Here is an 8,277-nt window from a genome sequence, read left to right as displayed (position 1 = left end):
CCTGTGTGCCTTAAGTGCATTTTCATATTCAGGTTCTTGCACATCCTCTCTGGGGTGGGTTTTCCTTGTCCTTTGGGACAGTTTTTCTCTCTTCACAAGTCTGAGACAATCTAGAGAGCAGAAATCATTTCTGCCTTTTCCTCTCAATGTCAGCATCCGATTGGCAGACCATCAACGTGTCTCCGAGGAATAAAAACCCCGGCTGGAGGAACAGTTTTAATGACGTAGCTTTAACGACATTATGTTGTATTGTCCATTAATTTTAATGCCCTGAAATGTTAATAACCCTAAGGGGTCACCACTTTAGATGAAACTATACCAGGAGATTCCTCTAAGGCCAAGAGCATCCAGCTGCTCCCCTGAGAGACTCTACCCCCTACCTCAGGCTGTCCTTGGCGATGAGATGACCCCGGGGCTGATACTCATACTCACTAGACCCTCCAATAGACATGGCCACAGTGGGTATCCTGGGTCATCCCCAGACAGTTCTAAAATGCCAGGACTAGGAAAAGACAGGAGGGTGGCTGAGGACACAACACCCTGTAAAGTTTTCACGGGGGGACCTCAACCTAAAGACATTTTGGTAATATGTACACTTAGGAAAGATGAAAAGAGGTACAAAGATTTTTTTTTTTTTTTTACAGTAGAGTGTCAGATGATTTATTCTCTGCTTTCCTCTCATATAAAATGTTTGGAAACAGAAAAATATTTTGGCCAAAGTGGCTCATGCCTGTAATCCCAGCGCTTTAAGAGGCCGAGGCGGGCGATCAATTAAGGTCAGGAGTTCGAAACCAACCTAGCCAACATGCCAAAACCATGTCTCTACTAAAAATACAAAAATTAGCTGGACGTGGTGGTGGGCGCCTATAAGCCCAGCTACTTGGGAGGCTGAGGCAGGAGAATCGCTTGAACCCGGGAGTCAGAGGTTGCAGTGAGCTGAGACTGCACCATTGCACTCCAGCCTGGCGACAGGGCGAGACTCTAAAAAAAAAAAAAATATATATATATATATATATAAAATATACATTTAAAATTATTACATGTAGATAGTATTGGAAGTCATGGGACTGACTGTAGGTAAAAACAAGAGAAGGCAGGGAAAGTTTTTATATTTATATTTATATATAATTATGTACAATTAATATACATAATTATAATATATAAATATATAATATAGGCTGGGCACGGTGGCTCACACCTGTAATCCCAGCAATTTGGGAGGCCAAGGTGGGCAGATCAATGAGGTCGGGAGTTCGAGACTAGCCTGACCAACATGGAGAAACCTCATCTCTACTAAAAATACAAAATTAGCCAGGCGTGGTGGTGCATGCCTGTAATCCCAGCTACTCAGGAGACTGAGGCAGGAGAATCACTTGAACCCTGGAGATGGAGGTTGCGGTGAGCCCAGATCGCGTCATTGCACTCCAGCCTGGGTGACGAGGGTTAAACTCCGTCTCAAAATAAATAAATAAATAAAATAAAAAATATATATTTATGTCTAAATATATAATTATAATACACAAATGTATATATAAATATACATTTATTATAAATTTATTAATATATAAAATATGTTTATTTCTGAGACAGGGTCTGGCTCTGTCCCCAGGCTGGAGTGCAGTGGCACTATCATAGCTCATTGGAGCCTTGCACAGATGGCTCAAGCGATGCCCCCACCTCAGCCTCCTGAGTGGCTAGGATTGCACGCACACCTCACCATGCGTAGCTAATTTTAAAATTCTTTGTAGAGACAGGGTCTTCCTTTTTTGCCTAAGCTGGTCTTGAACTCCTGGGCTCAAGTGATCTTCCTGCCTCAGCCTTCCAATGTGTTAGACGTGGGTCACTGCATCTGGTCTAATGCATTTTTTAATTTGCGAGTTTATATTATTTAATATTTTTAGGTACTGAATGTGTTGAACAACCAACTTGCAGAATTCCCGAACAATGGACGGTCAGCTCCCATGTCCTGGTTCAAATCGCCCCAGCACACCACGGCTAGAAACCTTTCGGCCAACTTCCACTTACGTCTCCCAGGGCAGGACAATGTCACTTGGCCAATGCCCACTAAGAGGGACTCTGGAAAGGCAAGAAACTATTCTGTTCTCTATAATGGAACGTGACCAGGGAGAAGGCAGCTGGGAGGGATAGCTGGGCCCTCCAACCAGCAGCGTCCACCATCGACCAACTGCCCTAGAGCTACACCGTGCTGGGCATTTGGGGCACTGTTATGAGCAAGAGTTTCCATTTTTCTTCTCAGGGACCTTCATGCCAGTGGCAAGAGACAATTTTTTTTTTTTTTTTTTTTTTTTTTTGAGACAGAGTTTTGTTCTTGTCACTCAGGCTGGAGTGCAATGGTGTAATCTCGGCTTACTGCAACCTCTGCCTCTTGGATTCAAGCAATTCTCCTGCCTCAGCCTTCTGAGTAGCTGGGATTACAGGATTGCACCACCACGTCTAGCTAATTTTTGTATTTTTAGTAGAGACGGGATTTCACCATGTTGGCCAGGCTGGTCTGGAACTCCTGAGCCACTGTGCCCAGCCAAGAGGGAGATTTTAAATCAATAAGTATAATTGTGATGAATGCCAGAAAGAAGAGTGTGTGATGGGGAGGGGACCTAAGTTATTGTCTCATATTTTAACACTTTCATAGGCAATAACTAAACACTTAGAAGCTTAAAACAACACACACCTTTAAGCCAATTTTGGCAAGATAGGAGTTGAGCACATTTTAGCAGGTCCTCTGCTTGGGATCTCACGCTAAGCAGCTGGGCTGCATGCGCATCTGAGGCTCCACCAGGGCAGAATCCATTTCCAGGTCCACTGAGGTTATTGGCAGAATTCATTTCCTCGGACCCGCTTGGCAAGGGCCCAGCTTTTTGCTTCCTTGCCTATGGGGCCCCTCCAAAGATCCTTTCTCAGCACAGCATCTCCCTCCTGCAGCGCCTGCAGGAGGAACCTCTCTTTCTAGTGTGCGAAGGTGATGCACTGTGACAGTGACATCCCATTGCTTTTGCCAGGCTCTGTGGGTTAGAAGCCAGTCACTGGTTTTGCTCATATCCAAGGTCAGGAAGACTATTCAATGGCATAGGTCATTGGGGGGTCAGTCACTTTAGGGTGTGGCTGCCACCACTGAACTTGGTGAGACTTTAAGGGTTGGTAGGAGCTGGCCAGGTACAGGGGTGAGGGTGTGTCAGGCAGGGGTGAGGGCATGGAGGGGGATGCAGAGGCCTGCACCCTGGAATGTCCTTTCACTCCCTGAGGTTTTGTTCTCCTGATCCCTGAGTACATCCCAGAACACGGTGGGGCCCTAGCAGGGGAGAGGTAGGGAAGCATGTGTTGTTCATCCGGGGACCTTGTTAGGCAAATCAGATTAGGGGCCAGGCTTTCAGTGGTGGGTGCAAGTGTGGCAGTGATGAGTGTGCAGGTGTGTGTGGGAAGAGCGATGGGGATGGGGTCAGCCCCAGCCACCATGAAGACCTTAACTGTGCATCCACCCATCCCAGCAGCCTCCCTGAGTGAGTGCCTTCAGGGTGCAGGTCCTGTTTTGCACATGGAAGTGAATCAGAGTGGGACACAGCCTTGCCTTAGAGAGGTCACACTTCTTCTTCTTCTTGCTTTTTTTTTTTTTTTTTTTAATTTGCGACAGTGTCTCGCTCTGTTGCCCAGGCTGGAGTGCAGTGGTGTGACCTTGGCTCACTGCAACCTCTGCCTCCCAGGTTCAAGCAATTTTCCTGCCTCAGCCTCCTGAGTAGGGTAGCTGGGATGATAGGCATTACCATGCCTGGCTAATTGTTGTATTTTAGTTTCACCATATTGGCCAGGCTGGTCCCAGTCTCCTGGCCTCAAGCGATCTGCCCGCCTCAGCCTCCCAAAGTGCTGTGACTACAGGCGTAAGCCACCACACCGGGCAAGAGGTCACACTTCATGCCGAGTGGGAGGCAGCCACTCAGACAGCACCCCAGCTGGTGCTGGGAGTGAGGGGTGCTCAGCGTCCTAGGAAGGCAGAGGGCTGCTGAGAGGTTCGGGGAGGAAGGACTGGAGAAGGATTTGAGATTTTCACCTGAGCAGGTGGGTGGATGGAGGGGCTGTTTACAGAGAATCACAAGAATGTGGATGAGCAGGTTAGGGCACTATTAAAGCACTCTGTTTTGGCCCGCGGAAAATTTGAGATGCTTCCCTGTGTCCAGCTGGGGCTTTGGGAAAGGTCAGGGCTGGGCATCTGAGTGGGATGGATGTCTCTGGCAGGCAGCAGAGCATGTGGATGGTTTGTGAAGCCCGAAAGGGCAAGAGATTTCCTGTAGCAGTGCCCACTGCAAATGGAAGGGCATTTGGCCTGAGCCCAGACATATACAAGTTGGGCAGAGAAGGGGGTGGGTCCCTGGGACCCACAGAGGAGCAACTATGGAGGTACAGGAACACCAAGGGTGTGGGGTCACATGATGCAGGAAGCTCAAATAAGATGAGGAAAGAGGTTTTAAAGACGATCAAGGCTGGGGACAGTGGATCATGCCTGTAATCCCAACACTTTGGGAGGCTCAGACGAGAGGATAGCTTGAGGCCAGGAGTTTGAGACCAGCCTGGGCAACATAGGGAGACCCCATTTCTATAAACAAATAAATACCATTGGTACTTGGTGTTTCAGGCAGGGAACAGCAAACACATGAAAGCTCTGAGGCAGGAAAGGGAAGTGATTAGTGCTCGCTCCTGGTTCCTTTATCAGACCTTAAAGAGATGCAGAGACATTTCAGGTACTCTTTGGCCGAGCTCCTTCAGGGAAGGCCTAAGTTCGCTTCTACTTCCCATCTATTAATTTTCTTTTTTTTTGGAGACAGTCTCACTCTGTCGCCCAGGCTGGAGTGCACGCAGTGGCACAATCTCAGCTCACTGCAACTTCCACCTCCCGGGTTCAAATGATTCTCCTGCCTCAGCCTCCCCAGTAGCTGGGACCACAGGTACGTGCCACCACGATCGGCTAAGTTTTTGTCTTTTTAGTAGAGACGGGGTTTCATCTTTTTGGCCAGGCTGGTTTCGAACTCCTGGCCTCAAGTGATCCACCTGCCTCGGCCCCACAAAGTGCTGAGATTACAGGCGCGAATAACCGTGCCCGGCCCTACTTCACTCCTAACGCCCACCATACGTGCTTCCAAATGTTTGCTGAATGACAAAGTGAACGAGTGAATGGGACTAGGTGACTTTCGCAGCAAGCAATCCTATTCCTTGGACCTCAGTTTCCCTTTTTGTAAAGCAAGCCTGTATCTCGCTCTCTGCCCTAAAAGCCTGAGTTCTGGGCTTGAGATGAGCGCGTCCCGTAGAGCAGACTCCAAGTGGACGTTGAGCTGGGTCTTCTAGAAGGCCAGAATCCGGCCAGCTCTTGGGTCCGGTCCTCCCGCGGGACGCCGCACGCCCAGTCCCAGCGCCGCCCCCTCCCAACTTCCCTTTGTTCCCCCAGGCCCCGCCCTCTCCGCGCAGCTCGCTCCCCATTGGCCGGGGGGCGGGGCGGCAGCCGGGGCCGTGTGCGCCTGCTCTGTGTGTGTGTTTCCCCGCGGCAGCCCAGCGCCAGCTGCAGCTCAGTGATCCGAGCCGGATCCTGAGCGGGGAACACGGGCTGAAGCGAAGGCTGCGGCCCCGCCCCGGGGCTTCATTGTTGAGGCTGCCGCGGCTCTGTTGGCTGCTCAGCTGCCCTCCAGTCGGCCCAGGCGCCGCGGCTAGGAGCGAGCGCTGCGAGGCGGAGGCCTGAGGTGAGACGGCGCGACCGGCAACCGGGTCTCCGGACCGGGCGGGGGTCTCTGCCCCGGGCGTGGCGGCTCCGAGCTGGGCTCCGCAGGGTCCGGGGTCGGGATCCGGGGTCCGTGCGCCTGGGCTTTGTCTCGGCCTCGGGTGCCACCGGGGGCTTCGCGCCTGCTGCGACACCGCGTGGGCCCGCGCGGTGGTCCCGGTCGCTCTGCGGGTGGGGGCCGGTCCCCACTGCTCCCCGGCTCCCCGCGTCTGCCGCGGAGGGGACTGCATGGACCCGGGCGCTGGCTTCTGCCCGGTCCCCCCGCGGCGTGGCTGGTCCCCGTGTGCGGCAGAGGGCGTCCTGCGAGGACCCACTCGTGGGGCGGGTCCGGGTCACCGCGAGTGGGAGACTCCGTCGCCCTCCCCGCCCTCCCTCGCAGCGAGACTGCGTCGCTATCACCGAAGGGACTGCGCGGACCCTCGGACGAAGGAGTCCGTGACTCTGGGTGGGGGCTCTTTCCCGGCCCACATGACGGCTTCCTGAGTGTTTTGTCACCTATATAGGTGGCTGCGTGAACCCGCGCGCGTGGGTCCTGGCCGCCCTGCTAGTGGGGCTGTGCGCCGCCCCGTGGCTCGTCTGGGTCGACCCCACCTGGGACGCGGGTGTAGTGGGGGTCTGTGCCCTGGGGGCGCGGTTGGTCGGGGCGCACTGCCCCCAACCCGTGATTTATCCTCTCACTTGCCGGGCGGGAGGAAGCGAGAGGCGCGGGCCCGGAGCTGTCGCGCAGCGGCCGCACAGACCTCTGCCCTGGCCGGCGCGTCCAGGGGGAGGGGGAGGCGAGGGGCTGTCACCGCGTCCCACCGCCGCGCTTCCTGCTCTGGCCCCGGGCTGGGCTCTGATTGGAGGAAGCAGGGCCCTTCTGCCTAGCGCTTTTTGATTTCTTCCGTTAGTAATGGGAAGAAAAAAAAAATCTGGAAAGCCAGATTAAACTTTGTAGCTCTCAGCGCCTGGAGAGTGGAAGAAACTCTCCCAAAAATTTGGCGGGCCGGAAAATGCGTTTCAAGCAGGAGCATCCACACACAGGGAATGAGGCCAAGGCAGTTACAGCTAGAGGTCAGATTTATGAGGAGAGAGCCAGGGTGAGGTCCATGGGTGGGGAGACTCCGACCTCAGCTTGATGGGAAGACCTGATGCTGCCCCTCAGACGCTGTATTTCTCAGCCGCCAAAGAAAGTGGAATCACTCCTTAGTGAATGCTTTCATCAAACTTTTGAAAAACCTGTAATGTCCCAGGAAGCAAAATCAAACTGGACAGTTTCCCCCTTTTAAGAGTGTTAAACGTCCCGGAGACAAACAGCAGAAGGTTCAAGGAGTCCAAATACTCAACCTGAAGTTCTTTCTGAACAAGAGTTGGTGTATAAATAACAGGCATACAAGAGAAAACTGAACTAATCACCGCAGCTGTGGCTCCTAGCCCTGTAGCGTGTCATGCAGACCCTTTTGCCTTCTCTGCCCTCCACTGTCCCAGACCCCAACACTACGCGCACCTCCAGTCATCAGCTCCTGCCGACCCATTGCTGTGAACTCTGTTTAGGTGGCTCCCTTCTCTCTGAAGTTTTGCTTGTTCTCCTGAAGTCCTGGTCTTTAAGAGCTTATGATCTGCAGGGACAGATTGGCTTTGGGTAGTACATAGTTAACTGTAGCACAGCTTGAAAAATGCTCTGATAGAGGTGGGCAGGCAGTTTGTACATGCGGGTAAATATGAGGTCCTTTTTCAATACCATGAATCCAAGTATTCATGCTATTTTAAATCTGCAATTCTTTGACTCTCCAGAGGGCTTTTAGATTAATTTTTTTTTCTGTTAGTTCCTAGTGTTTGTTGCATTGTTCGGAGTACTTGATTAAAACTTACCAGGTCTGCCGGGCGCTGTGGCTCACGCCTGTAATCCCAGGACTTTGGGAGGTCTAGGCAGGCGGATCACTTGAGGTCAGGAGCTCCAGACCAACCTGGCCAACATGGTGAAACCCTGTCTCTACTAAAAATACAAAAATTAGTTGGGCGTGGTGGTGGGCGCCTGTAATCGCAGCTACTCAGGAGGCTGAGGCAGGAAATAGCTTGAACCCAGGAGGCGGAGGTTGCAGTGAGTCGAAATGGCTCCACTGCACTCCAGCTTGGGCCATAGAGTGAGACTTCGTCTCAAAACAAAAACAAAAACAATGTACTGGGTCTACCTCCGGCTCTGGAATTTTCCTGGAAGGCCTTCTTTCCTGGGCTTCATTTTTCTCACTTTTGAGGGTAGTAAACTACATAATTTCCAAGAATCTTTGCCCTACACCTTTAATTCTTTCAAGCAAATATAGCAGAGAAAAATTCTCTTCCCGACAATGGTGTAAGTAATGGAGGCTTTTGAAAATGTGGATTCTAAAATGGAAATTCTTTTTCTTCTTCCCCTTTTTTTCCTTTTAAACGAGTTTAGTTACATGAGTATATACTTTATCTCGGAGTTAAGGACAAGTATCTATGATGAAAGCTTAAGCAGCTTTTTGGGAATATCTTGCATA

General features: G+C 51.5%; 1 pseudogene; it reads right to left on the bottom strand.

The window, feature by feature from the left end:
- Positions 1-376: 376 nt before the first annotated feature.
- On the bottom strand, positions 377-7,290 carry LOC101018243 (annotated as a pseudogene).
- Between the last annotated feature and the right edge of the window lie 987 nt (positions 7,291-8,277).

This window comes from Papio anubis, chromosome 9 (genome assembly GCF_008728515.1).
Source record: "Papio anubis isolate 15944 chromosome 9, Panubis1.0, whole genome shotgun sequence".
Lineage (NCBI taxonomy): Eukaryota > Metazoa > Chordata > Mammalia > Primates > Cercopithecidae > Papio > Papio anubis.
This window is presented reverse-complemented; position numbering and strand designations above follow the sequence as displayed.